Consider the following 16,952-nt stretch of genomic DNA (forward strand, 5'->3'; position numbering starts at 1 on the left):
ATGATTATTTATATGTTATTGTGGACAGGTTCAGCAAAATGTGTTTATTAATGCCCTGTAACAATCAGATTACAGCTGAACAAACAACAAAGTTGTTCTTTCAGCATGTATGGGTTCATTTTGGGTTACCTAGTTCTATTGTATCTGATTGAGATTCCCAATTTGTTGGGAAGTTTTGGTCAAGTCTATGGGAGTTAATAGGCACCAGATTTAAGAAGAGCACAAAATTTCATCCACAATCAGATGGTCAAACAGAGGTGGTCAGCAGCACAGTGATCCAGTTACTCATAGGATATTGCAGCAAGCATCCCAAGCTTTGGGATGAACATTTATGTTATGTGCAACATGCTTACAACCGTGCTAAGCACTCTTCTACACAAAGATCTCCTTTTGAGACTTGTTTTGGTTTTACACCAAGGTCTCCCTTGGATTTTGTCTTTAGTAAAGACAGAGCAATTGATGGACACAGTGATGTGGACAAAGCAACCAAGTTCATTAAACGGATCCAAGAAATTCACCAGGAAGTGTAGGAACAACTGGAGAGAAGCCAGGCCAAGTACAAGGCAAGGCATGATAAGCATCGAATTTAGCATAGCTTCCAAGTTGGTGATCAAGTCTGGCTGTATATCAACAAAGATAGAATGTAGGGTGAAGGTAAGAAGTTGAAGCCAATAAGGTATGGGCCTTTCAAGATACTTGAGAAAATTGGTGAAAACACTTTTCTCCTTGATTTGCCAGCTTATATGCATATCTATTCAGCCATTAATGCAAATAACTTGAGACTATATGAACCTTCATTGGTTGAAGATCCCAAAGAGCAAAGTCAGTTGCTTTCTATTGATGATCTGTTGCCTGAATATCTCAATGAGTTGCAGGAAGACACAGCTCTGGACAAGAAGGTGAGAACTACGTATAGAGGGGATGTTGAGTACCTCAGAATCGGACTCAAAGGTTCAAAACCAACCAGTGCAATATGGATAGAGATTGGACAAGTGAGGAAGTTGTATCCTCACTTGATTGATGCTTAAAAACCAACTTTTGGTGGTCCAAAAGCCTTTTCAGTGGGAAGGCATGGTCTAAAATGGATCTAAAACACCCTCTAAGTCTTCAAACATTCAAGCCTATCGCCTGAGAAGAACCTTTTGAAAAGGCAGATTACACTATAAAGAGGCAAAACATGAAGAAAACCGTGAAATAAGGCCTATCGGAGGTCAAAGGAATGACGCACAGGAGCCATCAGATCTGGCTGATCAATGATCTAGATCCGATCGACATATCGCAATCGACAGTGGCAGGCGAAGGATATCGAAACCTATCATATGACAATTGCAATCATGATCAGCGCCGATCAACGAGGACCATCGATCAAGCACACAGATCGACAGCCCAGGTTAACTCACGATATCATAGTCGGTGATTACAGAGGAGCGCTTACAAATAGTCTAAGGGTCTATGCGATATGCGATTGCAATCAATCACATCGCAATATCGCATCAGAGCTATGCAAAGGAGTAGGGCCGATAACAACTGTGACTACGATAGCCGAACCCGATAAAATTATGAATGATATTTGATAAATTTTGAGATCCGGAAACATGGCTTTTTCTATGTAAAATCACGTTTTCGTTAAATAAACGAACACCCAAGAAAATTCGAATTAAAACGATAAATCGGACCTGAAAGGGCTAATACATGGAGATATATATGTTTTGAGTTCCGAAACAAGTGGGATTTTGGGCAGGCCATAGGTGGTAAGTGGTTTTGGCTGGGCTCCGCCCAAGCCCATACACTAGCTGCCACGTGGCTAAGCGCCGGAGAGAGAAAACCACCTTTTATCGGGAAGTTAACCCCGTACGCTTGAGCCTCCCGAAATGAACCTCAGCCGTTGGATCAAGATCTCTTAGATCAACGGTGGAGATGTGATTGCGATATAAAGGCAGACCCGATAGGAGTTATAAGGTGGAATTTATAATATTTCAAATCTGATAAATGACAGATTGGCGGATTTTCAAAGTTTTTAGTGTATTTCTCTGTATAAATAGAGAACGTTATTTTTGGGGATTTCAAAGGTCTAATGGTCCCTTCCATTGCAGAACAGGTGGCCACCTTCCCTGAATACATTATTCCATGATTTCTAATGCTCAGAAGGGGATTCGAGCAGGCAGAGGCCGGGAGCCAGAGAGCCCGAGAAGGCGAAACGAACAGACAACATCGATTGGCTTTAAAGCCACAGAAGACAGAGACAAGTAGTGCTGAGACATAGGGAAGACACAGACAAAGAGTGAGAGAACAAGTCTATGTACTCAGAGAGGCTTGAGGGATTCAACCAATCTCCTACTGTTTTGTATCTGTTGTGTTGAGACTCAATTTGAGCTCACATTTTGTAAAATTCTGCTCTTGAAGACATAATAGAGAGGTCACCACTGAAGGCTGGACCAGGAGACGTAGCCCAGGAGTTTTGGGTGAACTCCATATTAAATTTGGTGTGTTATGTGTGTTTGTCTATTATGTTTCTTTAATTTCTTCATTGTCTGTATTATTCGCAATCTTATCGATCCGTTGCACTAAGTAATGTAGGCAAATCCATGCACATGTGTCTATAATACCTTAATATTAGTCTAAGATCTCCTTTTCAGATCACTGAGACTAGGTAAGTAAACTTGTGCCAAATCTACTTCGGGTCTCTTCTCGCCTAGATAGAGACATTATGGAAGACAACCTTAAACTCCGCAAAGGCCCTCAAATTCTCGAACAAGGTTGGAGACAACCTTTGTCACTGACTGATTACTGTGTGGAGGTCCATTTCAACTAATATCCATAAAATCTTGATTACTTGATCCTCTCTGGATCCTTTGTCACCCACAGGGAAGCGAAATTTGTTGCCTCTGGGAAATCTTCTTCCTGCGGAAGAAACTGATTATCCTCCGACAGGTGCCATGCTACTAGCAAAATTAGCAACAAGAGCGAGGCATAGTGAAATGTCTTTCTTTCCTCTTATGCTTTGTGGCAGTTCATGAGGAATCTTTACATAAATACTGCGCCCAGTCGTAATTTGTTCGCGCGACATTTGCTCATAATCTTCCCTACTAGAATTTTGGAAGAAAACTACACCGCTTAGTCTTGAATGGAGCAGATAGAATATCTGCACGACTTCTTGATCAATCCAAATTTTGTTTCATGTTATCTGCTAACTCCTTTTCTTTACTCTTTCCTCTGAACTCCTTGGTTGGGTCCACCCCTTTATAGGGTAGCTTTGTAATCCTATGGATGAGCATATCAGTTATAGGGGTGGGTTCACCGAGCCATAAGCACCCATCATGCACCAGCGCGAGCAGCTGGCGCACAGACATAGTGTTGATAATCGACTAGTGGAAGTGTAGTACGCAAAGCATATGTAGTAATCCATCCTGCTCGACACCTCTGACCCATTTCATGGGTTTTAGCTGTGTAACCCAACTTTCTTCGTAGTAGATCTTCTTCATGTACTTATTGGTAGCTAAGTGAGGTAATTTCTCATGGTCAGCAAGATCCCAATACTCCATCTTTAATAGTGGGATGTGCGCTAAGAGCATGCCTTCAAAAATGACCTCTTCTAGTAATAGTGGCATAGAGACCATAAATTTACCTGAATCTGGATCCTTGGTTACTTTTTTTTTCCTTCCCGCGGAGAGATATACTCTAGGAGCCTAGTGATAGGCTCACCCTCTTTAGCATCTAACTCCTCAACTCCATCAAGGAGTTCCTCTGCCTCTAAGTCTACTATTTTCTCTGACTGCCTTGCCTTATCCTTCTTCTACTTCTACTGAACGTCTAGGTTCTTCCTCAGTGACTACCTCACCAGTACAGGTTTCTTTTGTTTCTCCTTAGTAGCTGATTTCTTCGTCTGGTGTGACCTTGGCACTGTAGCCATGGAGGGCATAACTTTCATGCTCGCAATTTCAGGAGCTGCCACATCAGAGACAACAGCTTCAAGACTAACAGCCTCTATAGGATTTTTTGCAGTCGTTTGCTCAAAAATAAGTTCACGGGTCGCTGCAGATACATTTGGGAATGATGGTCATGAAAATCGTTCTTACCAGTCTGCACACTACATAAAATTAAAACAATAGGTCTCATAGACAATTCTCAGAATGTAAAGTGTTTCTCTACAGGCCAGCATGCCATATTTATAGGAGTTTTCAAATTCAAATCCGATTGTTCCCTCCATTTTCTGATCATAAATGCATCTTTAGTGACATATCTCCAAATATTTTTGCCATAAATGTAACCTACCCATTCCTCCTAACAATATTTTTGAGATCCAATCATGAACACTGACTTCAACAGCTACTTTTGGACCTGACTACGCGGCATTATCCTTCTTGGAGTAGCACTCCGAGTGCACCTCTTCCTAGCATACTCCTTGCTTCCATTGCATAGCCTCCTCACTATATTTTTCTCATCTTTGAGCAGCGTAGTTTATAGTCTTGCAATCCCTTGCAGCTTCCTGGATTACTAAGACTATTCTGCTACCATGTAGTCATTGTGCAGGGCCAGGATCCCCCGTATACAACTTCAACATGCTTCCATTCACTCTTCTAGGGAATAGTTCACCATTCAGCTTCACGAGCTAAATTGTGCCACCATTCGTGATCTCCTTAATAACATATGGCCTAATCAGTGCATTTGAAATTTCCTTGGAACTTTTGTGAACTTGTTGTAATATAGCAAAACTAAATCATCCTTCTTGAAAGTGCACAACTTAATATGCCTATCATGCCATGCTTTCTCGTGTTCCTTTTGCATTCGCTGGTGAAATTCTGCAAGAAAGTGGCCTTGTTCCAACTCCATCAGCTGTGCGAGCCATTCCTCAGGTCTCGCGATCTGCCATCTCTTTCAAAGCTGCAATACATATAATTGGCACAATATATTCCATAGGCGTCACTGCTTCAATCCCATAGACCAACCTAAACGGTGTTTGGCCTATCAAATTCTTGCAAGTCATCCTATATGCCCATATTAGTGCTGGTACACACATATCCCAGTCATTCCTTTGTGCGTTACATACCTTTGTCAAAGCGTTCTCCAAGATTTTGTTAAATGCTTCCACCATTCCATTCGCCTGTGGGTGATAGGTAATGCCCTTTTGGTGGTATACCTGGAATTCTTCGAGCATCGCTTTGATCATTTCATTCAAGAAATGTGTACCCCTATCACTCAACAACACCTTAGGGAACCCAAACCAACACATATTCAAATAAAAACTTCGCAGCGATTGAAGTTGTACAATCCTTCACTAGATGTGCTTCTACCCATCTGGTTAAATATTCTGTTGCAATTATAATATACCGTGTGCTCGTCTTCTTTCCTGGTGGTTGTGTTGAGCCTATGAAATCAATAGCCCACTTATCAAATATCTGCAACGAAACCTAAGGCATCAAAGGCAATTTGTCTCTTCATGAAGGCTTTCCTGTCCGTTGGCAAGCTTTGCACACCTTACGATATGCCTTCGAATCCTTATGTAATGTTAGCCACCATAATCTGATGCGCAAAATCTTCTATGCAATCACTTTTCCTCCGTAGTGTCCTCCTTCCACTCCTCCATGTGCTTCAGTGAGGATAGCACGTTCAAATTCTGGAACATACCTTCACAGTATTTCATATGTTCCCATCTTATACAAGTGACCTGAAATCACTGAAAAATCTACAGAGCAGACTACTAATTCCTTCTTCTGCTGAGTGGAATATGCTTCTGGAGCTGTACCCGTGGTTAAAAACTGAATTATGTGAGCAAAATTTTCATCCATGATATGCACTGCAAAGAGCTATGCATCTAGCAATCCTTCCTCCAAACTATTTGGTTCTTCGCCCGTTTCAATCCTTGACAGATGGTCTGGTCCTGCATTTAGCCTTCCAGGCTTCACAATCACTTCAAAGTCATATTCTTGAAACAATAATAACCATCAGCAGATTTTTGTGCCCAACATAGGCTTATTGACGAGGTACTTCAACGCGGAGTGATCTGTATACATTTTAAAATTTACGCCGAACAAATAATGTTGAGACTTTTGCAGCTCGTAGACCATCGCCAACCCTTCGTATTCTATAGTGGAATAATTATTTTCATCCTTTGATAACTTTTGCTTGTGAAGGTTATCGGATCATCAATTTCTCCTTCTCCTGCCTGTGTTAATACCACACCTAGTGCAATGCAAGAGGCATCTACATGCACATGGAATTCTTTCTTCTAGTCTAGAAACACCAAAATAGGCACAGTTATCATCTTTTCCTTTAGCAAATCCAGACTACGCTGACATTCTTCATCCAAAATCGCATCTTTCTTCAATAATTTTTCCATAGGAGTATTTATCTGAGCATACACCTTGATAAACTTTTTATAATACCTAGTTTTCCCCAAGGCCATGCGCAACTGTTTTATGTTTCATGGAGATTCCAAATTCACAATCATAATGATCTTCATAGGGTCCACCATCAATCCCTACTTACATACTACATGGCTGAGAAAAATTCCAAAGGGCACACAGAATATGCACTTCTTCAAATTCATTGTGATCTTATACCTTCGACATGTATCTAGCATAAGGCGCAGACTTGCAACATGATGCTTTAACAAGCCAAACATAGTCCAATCGTCAAAATAAATGTCGAAAAATTTATGAATAAATTCCTTAAATTTCATGATTACTGTTAGGGCCTAAATCTACCTCAGGCTGAGAAAGGCAGGATCTAGGGTAACATCAAACCACGCTTAACCTAGTAGCTAGCCCTACCAAGTCGGGAGAGGGCTCTCTCCTTTTAAATCTCAGAAAAATATGATTAATGAGGTTTGATATGACTGATGTAAAGACCGATTTTAGGCTAGGTATATGTTCAGAGGAGTTTTATTGAATTTAATTTTGGTTTGCTAGCTCAAATGTGAAAGGCAGATTTGGGTTCGAGGAATGGACACAGTCTTGTAGAGGTTTCTATGGGGCGAGGTAGGAAAATGGTTTAGTACTTTGAAATAAGTGAGATGGAGAGTCTTAATATTGCTGAGGAGTTGGATAGGGCATGAAATTCTCAGGGATCCTCTTCAAACAGTTGAAAACATAAATAACTAAACAAACCCTAGGTAGAGCACTGCAAGATCAACGAATTCTACCTTTATCCTTGATTCATTTAGTTAAGTTGAATAGAAAGAGATGATGGCATACATAAAACACATGTAAACTTGCAATTACAGAAGGAAAATAGTACCAAATCAAGTTGCCACAAGAATACCATAAAGTGTTGCAAACCCTGGTCTATTCCTTTGCCAAACTACTGAAATGAATGTACAATAATGCTCAAAGCATTCACAAGAGTCCAACCTTTACCAATGACTGAAAAACTACTAGATATAGGCAACAAACAAATCATGCTAGGCTTTAGGGGTCGAATTCATGAGTTTAGGAGCTGTTTCAACAAGATCTAAACTAAGAACTGAAAAGTAGGCAATGGAACAACTTGCCTCTAAAACCTAGGAAACTGATTCATTCAGTTGCAAACTACCTTTTCATGATGAATCTACCTCTATGAGTGAAAATTGAGCATATTTACATCAAAATCCATCAATTAACATTAAATTACATCATGATTTTGGTTATTAGAGAGAAAAAAGTAAAATTGAGAAGAAACTAGGCGAAAAACAGAGTTTTTTGGCCAAAATGAGAAAATTTCATCCTGTGCGCCGCACTATTTTGGAGCTAATTTTGCAGGCCTTTCCGTGCACCAAATTTGCTCCAAGTGGGCTTGTTGGAAATTTCTACCTGTCTACCTTCTATAACAAGTGGAATTTTTGAATTTGGTCTCCATTTGCCCCTCCAAAAATGAGTTCTCCCAACACTGCTTCCTGTGTGGCCAAAAAGGGGCAGAAAGGTCCTTTTTGAGGTGTTTTTGACCTTCTTAGAAGCTCAAAACTTGTCAAAATTTCTTGTCCATGTGAAGGAATTCATATTTTTCCATGAGGAATCCAAAAATACTAAGTTTTCCTCGAAAGGAGGTCCCTAGAAAAAGTGCGTGCCATGTGGCGAGGCGCACCAAGCAAAAAAACTTGTTTTTTAGTCCAAAAATTCAAAATTTGTAAAAAGTTTCCCAAATTTCTTGAAATTTTGGCTGAGTGTTCTTCATCAAGTGTTGTGTTGGGCTAAGGAAACCTTAGCCATGATCTGGATTCTATCTTACTCTTTTCTCTTCCTCGATGCTTTCTTCAACTTGGCCTTCAAAATCCTAATTCTCGCTTTGCACACCTTGTTTCTTGCCAAGTAGTGGTAGGCCATGTGCCTCAACATATTTTTCTCTGTATTGGCCTTCTCCAGAATCTTTTCCAAGTGCATTTTTTTCATCTCGAGCCAAGATTCACGATCAGCTTGAATTTCTTGTTCAAGTGATGATAGCTTGACTTTCTTCCTCTTGGCAGCTTGCCGGTTTGCCCTTATGTTTTGGATCTCCATGATGGTTTGTTGATCCTCTAACTGTTTGTTTGTCTACTCCAAATAGTGGATTATCCACTTGGCTCTTTCTAGGTTGAGAGACAAATGATGAATGTCATCTTGCTGTTCTCAGATGATCTCCTTGAGCTTTGAGCTTTGGGAGCCCAAATCAGTGTCATCCTCCTGAATGAGAATGAAATTTGCCTCTTGACCTTCTGAAGGTCCCTCATCATGTAATGGCTGCTTACCCTTGTCTTGTACCTACTCTTTTGTTGGAGGAAATGAGACCCCTTCCACCCTGCGTGGAGATAGTACTCACTTTGCTGCTGCAAACAACCTTCTAGTGCCCTTTTGGTAAGTGACAAACACTGGCACACTAGTGTTTTATGTCTCATGCACCTCTTGCCGATGTGAAGGCTCTCCTGCCTCATGAAAAACTGATGGGGGCACTTGAGGACCTATGAAGACCTCATGTGAAATGAAATCCTCCCATGAAACATTTAGTAAATTGAGCTGATGCAAAACCACAATTTTGATTAGTGCAAAGTGATAGATGATGTTATACTGCTGATGAGGAGGCTTTCTTTGCACTAATGTGGTCATTTTCTCAATATTCCGGCAAATGAAATAAGGGAGGTTCATCATCCTCACCCTAGTAAAATGCATCAACAATATGATGTGATAGGTGTACAGACAAGAAAATCTTCCGTCACAACTGAAATATTTGATTATGAGTTTCATTAGGGGAGCATATATGTCCTGTAGGTACCTAAAGGGGAAGACCCTACTGACATGTCTCTGAAAACCAGCCTTGATATAAGGCTCATAATGATCTTTGTCCACTAGCTGCTCCTTATTCCACTACTCACCTACATTTGGAATACCAGTTGCTTGGGCTATAGTCTCAAGTGTCAAGGTGAATGTCACACCTGCCAAATTGACTTGGCCATTATGAAGATGGAGTAAAAACAGTCTAGCAATCTCATTGTGGTATTTGACTCTTTCCACCATCTCACAAAATTGATAACAAGATTGGTGTTGGAAGCATGTGACGGCAAGAGGACAAGCCAACAGCTCAGCAAGTGAAGTAGGCTCCTCCCGGTTATGTTTTCCACTCTCGTGAGGTCTACTTGGTGCATGAATTTCTTTGGAAGAGTCACTGACTGTTTCCTCATTTCTGTCATAGGAAGAATCTGACTCCATGTTTTCCAATGCTTGAGTTTTCTTAGATGAGTATGAAGAGATTTTATAGTGTCAATAGGTATTTGCTGCTAAAAGATAGGGATTAATGGTGAGGGGACAGTGAAGGGTCTATGAATGGGGGTTTGGGAATGTTGCTTGTAGGATTTTTGGGGAATGAAAGGGTTTAGGGAATAATATTTAGGTTTTGGTATAAGTGAAAGTAGGGATCAGGGTTAGTAGTTTTAGGGATATGGGGAATAGGGAATAGGTAAGTATGAATGAAAAGGGAGGGAGAAAATGAAGTGAGGGAGTGACAATGATAGGGGTTGGATTTAGCAGCAAAAATAGTGATTTGTAAACCCTAGAGAGTTTTCTCAACAAACTATGCAAGTAACTAGGGTTTAAATTTTCCCTATTGAAACGCCATGAAGACTAAAACAAACTCATGCATTGGGCATATTGGAGTGTTGACTTACTTGTGCAATGAGGAATTTACAATTTGAGAGCCTTTGGAGGAAGATGTGAATGATTTCGGGCCTTGTAGACTGGTGCGTCGCGCCACCTCACAGGTGTACCTTGCCTCTCTGGTGCGTCGCACCACCTCACAGGTGTACCTTGCCTCTCTGGTGCGTCGCGCCAGTTATAAATTACAACATGGAGTGGGCTCTGTGTGCACCGCACTGGCTCAGTGCAACGCGTCGTGACTGCAAAATTGCTCCCTTAGCTTCCAAAACACAAAAGCACTTGCTCTCTTCTCCTTTGGCATGCAAATGAACCTCTTTGACATAAAAAACACTTTATATACCAATGGTTTTAATTTTTTACTCATGAAAACCCACTTTGCTAATGTTTGCTTTTCACTTGTTTTTTCAAACTCTGTTTTGGGCAATTTGTCTTACTTTTTTCCATTGATGGACTAAATGCTTTGACATTTTGTTTCTTTTGCAGGAGCTAGAGTTGTAGAGGCTTGGCAAGGTGACTAGGGCTGCCTCTTGAAATTATTACATATGGAAAAAAATAAATTACATCAAATTTGTACATGAAACATAAAAAAAATTGTTTTTCCTCAAAACAAGGTTTTGAGGAAAAATCAATAATTGAGCATGTGATTATTGAAATTATTGTTGCTAAGACTTTATTTGACCTCCTCATGCACCTACTGACCATTATTGAGCATTTTCAAGACCTTATTGATGAAACACTAGACCTAATGAGACCTAAAACCCTAAAAATGACTTTTGCATATTTAAGGACAAAAATGACTGCAAATGACCTAAATGTATGAAAATGGGCTAGCAGGTAAAGAACATGAGGGAAAATTTATAAAATGCCACTACCATTAGATGATCCATGACCCTAATGGAATGCAGCTGATCAGATGAGATGCCTAACATGTAATGCAACAAGGGAATTTGATCACTGATGGAGGGATGAAGATACCGACACTAACAATTACTACCCGAGAGAAGATTGCAGGCGCGTTCTTCAAATCCGAATGGCATTACTGTATACTATAAGAAACCCCACTCCATCACAAAGGTTGTCTTGCTTCGATCTTCAAGTGCGATCTTTATTTGATGGTATCCCAAAAATCCATCAGTAAATGAATAAGCCTCATGTCCTCCAACATTCTCTAACACTTCATCTGTAAATGGTTTTGGAAACGGATCGTGCACACATGCATCATTCAACTTTATTAGATCTACACATATCCTAATTTTGCCTTTTTCTTTTGTTGGAAAACCATTAGGCTTACCCAATCGGATTCCTCTATTGGTTCAATAATATCATAATCTAGCATCTTGTCATGCTCTTGGTGCACCTTTTCTTTATACTTTGGATTTAGCTATTAAGGTCTCTACTTAACGGGCTTTGCATCTGGTTTCAACGTAATCTTCATAACACCCAAATCTCCAACAAAACCCTTCATATCTGAAAACTTTGTGGGAAATAGGTCCTGGTATTCACGCAGTAGTTCAACCACGTTATCGAATGTATCTTCGTCCCAATAGTCTCCTATCTTCGCGAACTTAGGCTTTGCTTCAGATCCAATATTTACTTGTCTAGTTTTCAAAGGTTCTAATATATCTGGGTTCTCAGCTTTCAGTCCTTCGACTTCACATTGTCCCTTTGTCTCTAGAATGTTAATATTTCATGGGTCTTCTTCTTCCTCTTCATCAGTCACATTGTAACATTCCAGCGCATGACACAACTGTGTACTCCAATCTGGTTGAGCCCATTCTGCCAGTTCCTTAGGCATTCTAAATATAGCTTCTTTTATCTCCTAGAGCACTTCATCAATGTATTAAAACCCATCCTCAAAGCTGAAAGTCAATAAGAAACTCTCTCTTAAGATATCCCATTTATTTGTGCCATGGCGAAGCTCCATTTCCAAATACTAGTTCATCGGGATGGTATCTAATGTATGACAGAAAATGTGCACCCATTCTAGTTGTGGCTTCGTCCCCCAGGCCTTAGTCCATCGTGCCAGATGATCGCATGGATCATTCTTCCCACTACACTTTTCTGTCATCCAGGTATTATCATATGGAAACCTTAATCTCATCATTCTTTTGTATTCCTTCCATCGAGTGAAGCTCTCCTTGTGCGTACCCCACCAATGGGCAGGCGTAGCATGTAGTTCCAACTCCAAGGCTTGGAAGTGATGTTCTTCCAGTACTTCCCTTTCAAATTCATCGAAAACTATATCCACAGAAGTCAAACCATTGTAATGTAGAAAATTCTTTACCTCAGTTGAGTCACACCACAGTGATTTGGTCATCATATTGCAACGAAGCGTAGATACTTCATGCAACCAATTATGCTAGTGTTCAAGCTCTTCATCCGAGTCTGAGGTGTAGGAGCTATCCCTGTCCCACGCAATTCGTCCATCGGCTGTAGGATTGATCCAATCTTCATTTCGTACTATGATCTTGTATATCTGATCCAGATCATCATCATCTTCCACAAAGTCGTGAACAGGTTCAATATAACGTGCTCCTTCAGCAGGGTCTAGTGGTACTACAACCCTGAGCGACTTCCTTTCAAACATCATTTTTCACTTCTTCAAGTTGATTATCGCATCCATATCAAAATCCCAATCAATTCCTAGTACGGGGTACGGGTTACTATCATCCACTATTTCAATGACCTCAAAGTCAGCCAGCATGCTAGCGCCATCAATATCTATCGTTACACCATATAGGCACCCCATCAGAATAATCTTTTGTTGATTTTACATGCGCAACTAAATAGGAGGCCACTGCAACATAGGTCTCCCCATCCTTTCCCACGTCTTCTTAGGCAGGACATTTGCATCAGATCCCAGATCCAAGATTACCTGCTCCATTTCATATTCTCCTATTTGTGTAGTCAACCTCATCTCACGCCCCGTTCGCTTATTATGCTTACAAAAATTTCTCACGGTGCGTTTTTCAGTAGGGGTATTTTATTTATTTACGCACTTGTCGATAACTCCTACATCCCTTCTACTACTTTATTATCGCGTAGTAACTTCATGTAGGCCTTTAGAAACGTAGCTAATACCAGAGTATCTACCTCTTGTGTCGTACTAGTTTTCGACATTTTCTTCTGGCTTCCTAAGGTGGAGGCCTCAATGAAGTTCTTATTTTCTTCCATGAAGGTCTCTTTAGTGCGATTAAGCTCAAATTCTATTTCTTTCTTAGCAGCCTTGCACACCCACCCATCAGTCTCAGGTTGCTTTCCCTTATCTGCACCAGTGGCCATACCACTTCTTGTGACTATATTTATGCTCTGATCTTCTTCATGGGGCTCTGCCCTCATCATTTGGATGTTCTACATAGGCTACTGGGGCTGCATCTTCTTTTCTTGCATCTTTTCCACAAGGATAGGGCATTCCTCTATCACATGGCCGAACTGCCTGCAATACTGACATGATGGATGAGTGGGGTTTGGGCAATCTCGTGTGAAGTGTCCTGCTTCACCACAATTATAGAAAATTATTTGCCCACATCCTCAGCTATCTCTACCCCATCTTCCTCATCCTCGACCTTGGAATCCTCCACGTGCTGCTCTTGTGCCCTAATCTTAAGGCTAGTTTTCTGCTTTCATTTGGTAGGTAGGGGTTCTATCCATCATCAGCTCATAACTCCTACAATGGCATTCATCATGACCTACATATTTACATAAATTGAAAAACAACTGTTGAGGGGTCTGTACAAACTTCTGTAGTAAATGGAAATTATCAGTCACATGTTGTCTTGTAACCTGATAGATAGCACACCATGGCACAATTCTCACACTTGGCCCAATGGTATTCTCTAGTTTCATGGGAATAGTCCTCCCCCAACAAGATAGTTCTGATAAATGAGGCAATGGTCCTTATCATGCCCATGGCCCTTGCATTTCAAGCACCAGACTTCAACATGCACCTCAGACTGGGCTTCCTTTCCTTTCTTTAGGCTCTAAACCTCTAATTGCAGGCTTTATAGTTGTGAGTGAATCTATTGCACTCCAAGGTTTGTATCTTGTATGGGCGAGGCTTTCAGCCTCATCGCGATTTCTAAGGATTTTTCTTGTGTTGATATATTTTGTTTTGACAATGGAAATATTAAGTGTGGCAAGAGGGACGCGATATACTAGTCGCGATGTTGGAAATCTGTAATCACCATATTGGCTTGCCTGATCAGGCATTTCAACCTTTGATTGAAATCCCAAGGTGTCTCATCTATCTTTTGACGAATTTCTTTAAAATTAGTCACCGACTGCACCTTTAACTTAGGCTTAATAAACTCCTTATTCAGAGCTTGTTGGGTTTCTTCCAGCATCGTGGTGGGGTTGTCAATGTAGTACTTGATGCACCATGTCAATGCTCAATATTGTAAGGTTGTGAGTAGTTGTGCTTTCTTGATTTTCTCATCCCTAATCTGATGTGCCATCCATACAACTCCTACAACAAACCATAACTATTCAGGGTCTTCACTTGCTACCCCTTTAAAAACTGACATCTTCATCACATTTGCCATGTTTAATAGTGGAAGTGGAGGTGGAGGTTGAGGTAAAGGGGTCGGCATATGAGTTGGAGGTGGAGGTGGAGGTGAAGGTGTAGGCGTATGAGATGGATGTGGAGGTGGAGGTGGAGTGGACGAATGAGGTGTCAGGATACTCTTCTTAATTAACTGAACTATACTTCGCAGTGTAGTCAGCACCGTCCCTTCATTGTCACTTGAAGGGGGTTCAGTGAGCATACTATACTCCGAGCTCGATCCTTCGTTTCTTCTAAATAATCTCCCACTTTGCGTAGCCCCAAACATCAAGGTAATTGCATAACCCTCTTTTCACATAACAACATTTTAATCCAAGTCTTTAATGATTTCAAATACTTACCTCGTGGTCCCTTAAATAGCCTACATTCCGCTTCGCTATAGCTGATATTTCTATCGATCGCAAACTAAGTCACAAAAATTCCAAGTGTGTGATCAATCCAATGATCCATGGCCTGCATGATATTTCTTCCTGATGCTTCCAAACATTGCACCAGTTCAAGAGTCCACACTATAGGTCCGTCAAGCCTCCACATCCCTTGATTATTTGCCAATTTAGACAACCATTCGTGTAGTTCATCAAGGAAGAAATAGAAGAATGCTTCGGTTTCGTATGTGTATGAATATTTCTGTAACCATTGTTCCTTAGATAATTTTGGACTCATGTTCTCTTGAGCTGCAAACGCATGGAATTTTCGGTCAATCCACTTCTCAATCTCTTTCTTTGTAGGAAACCATTTATCACACATCTCTTATATAGATCTCGATCCCAGCAATAGAACCATTTTCTGACTTAAGGGGGCCTCACCCAGGTTCAGAACGATTCGTGCCAACCAAAAAAACCCTAACTTCTGGCCCTTTCAGAAACAGCCTGCTTAGTGCAGGTTTCAGTCTCACCCAAAGCAGTGTTGGGGGATGCTAGAACTAGGTTTCTACATCCAGAGAGCATGTGATGTGTATTCTGAAGCCCTTTCAGTTCAGATCTTCCTTCGCACAAATCTGTATCTTTCTATGGTCCACTAATGAAACTCTATCAAATGGCTTCTAGACCTTCATGAAGGTCTATGATCAGGGTTTTCAGACCTAAAAGAAGTAAACTTACAACTTTCTCTTAGTAAATAATAACCCTAGATCTACCTTCCCACAAATCTACCTGATTCAAACAATTATCATAACAGATTTAGTTATGACCTTCGTAGAAACAGTTCATTTCTCATTTCATGCATATGTATTAGAGATTTGAGAGATTCACGCACAGAATACTCTTTACTTCATAGAAAACAGATCATTAAGCTACAATTCATAAACTTAAACAGAATTAAGAACAAGGCATAGATGTAGGAGATTCGGTCCAAAATAGACTTTATTAGATTCAACATTCAATATACAGACTCTTCTGGCCTGTGCACCCAGCTACAGGGGCCCACGCACTCAGTTGTGTACTTGCCAAAGTCTCCATTCACTCAGCTATAGAAGCCTTCCCCTTTAACCTAAGTACAGGAAAATAGAGCTTTCATGCCTTAACACTTGCCCTTACACTTGTTCTTCACTAATAGTTATATATATAGACTCGCTAAGACTCAAATATTTATATCCTTTTTAATGCAATACCATGGCCCATGGCCTATGTGTGAGTCTCAAAACCATCCTATCACTTACCCATACAAGGGGCTAAAGCCCCTTTGACTCTTCCTTAGTTGTGCGCTTCGCTTCCACATTTCGCAAAGACTTTACATTCTTTACAGAAATCTAACCAAAAACCAAAATTGACCCTAGGGACCCTAATATCCCAACATCTATATTTTTTCACTAGTAGATTTACTAATGTATATTGTTTTTTTATGATACTTGGATTGGTAGCATCAGCAATTGTAATATTGTAACCTAGAATCCAATATTATGGAAAAACAACATGGCATCAGAGTTACTTTGAAGGGCCAATGAATTAGAGTGTACACAATGAAGTACAACTTAAGAGGGAGTTGGTCACATTATTGTTGAAGTGCTCACAACAATGTCAAAGTTGTAGGTTGGTCTACGGTATGAGGACAAGTTGGAAGGCTTGTCCAACTATAGTCCATGGAAGGAACATATCAAGTTGGTTTTGATTGTGAACAAGATTTGGTAATTTTCCTAGAAAGCAATCAAGAAGACAGTAGACCTTAAGGAGATGGAAGTGTACAAATATTTGGATATGAAGGTGAAGTTGATCATCCTAGACAATGTCAAGGATTCTTAATACCTCATTTGTCTGATAAGAACAATGGTCATTAAATGTGGGAGGTTATTCAAAATT

Source organism: Pinus tabuliformis, chromosome 5_1 (genome assembly GCF_031772625.1).
Source record: "Pinus tabuliformis cultivar Carrire ecotype Pingquan chromosome 5_1, CPIR1, whole genome shotgun sequence".
NCBI lineage: Eukaryota > Viridiplantae > Streptophyta > Pinopsida > Pinales > Pinaceae > Pinus > Pinus tabuliformis.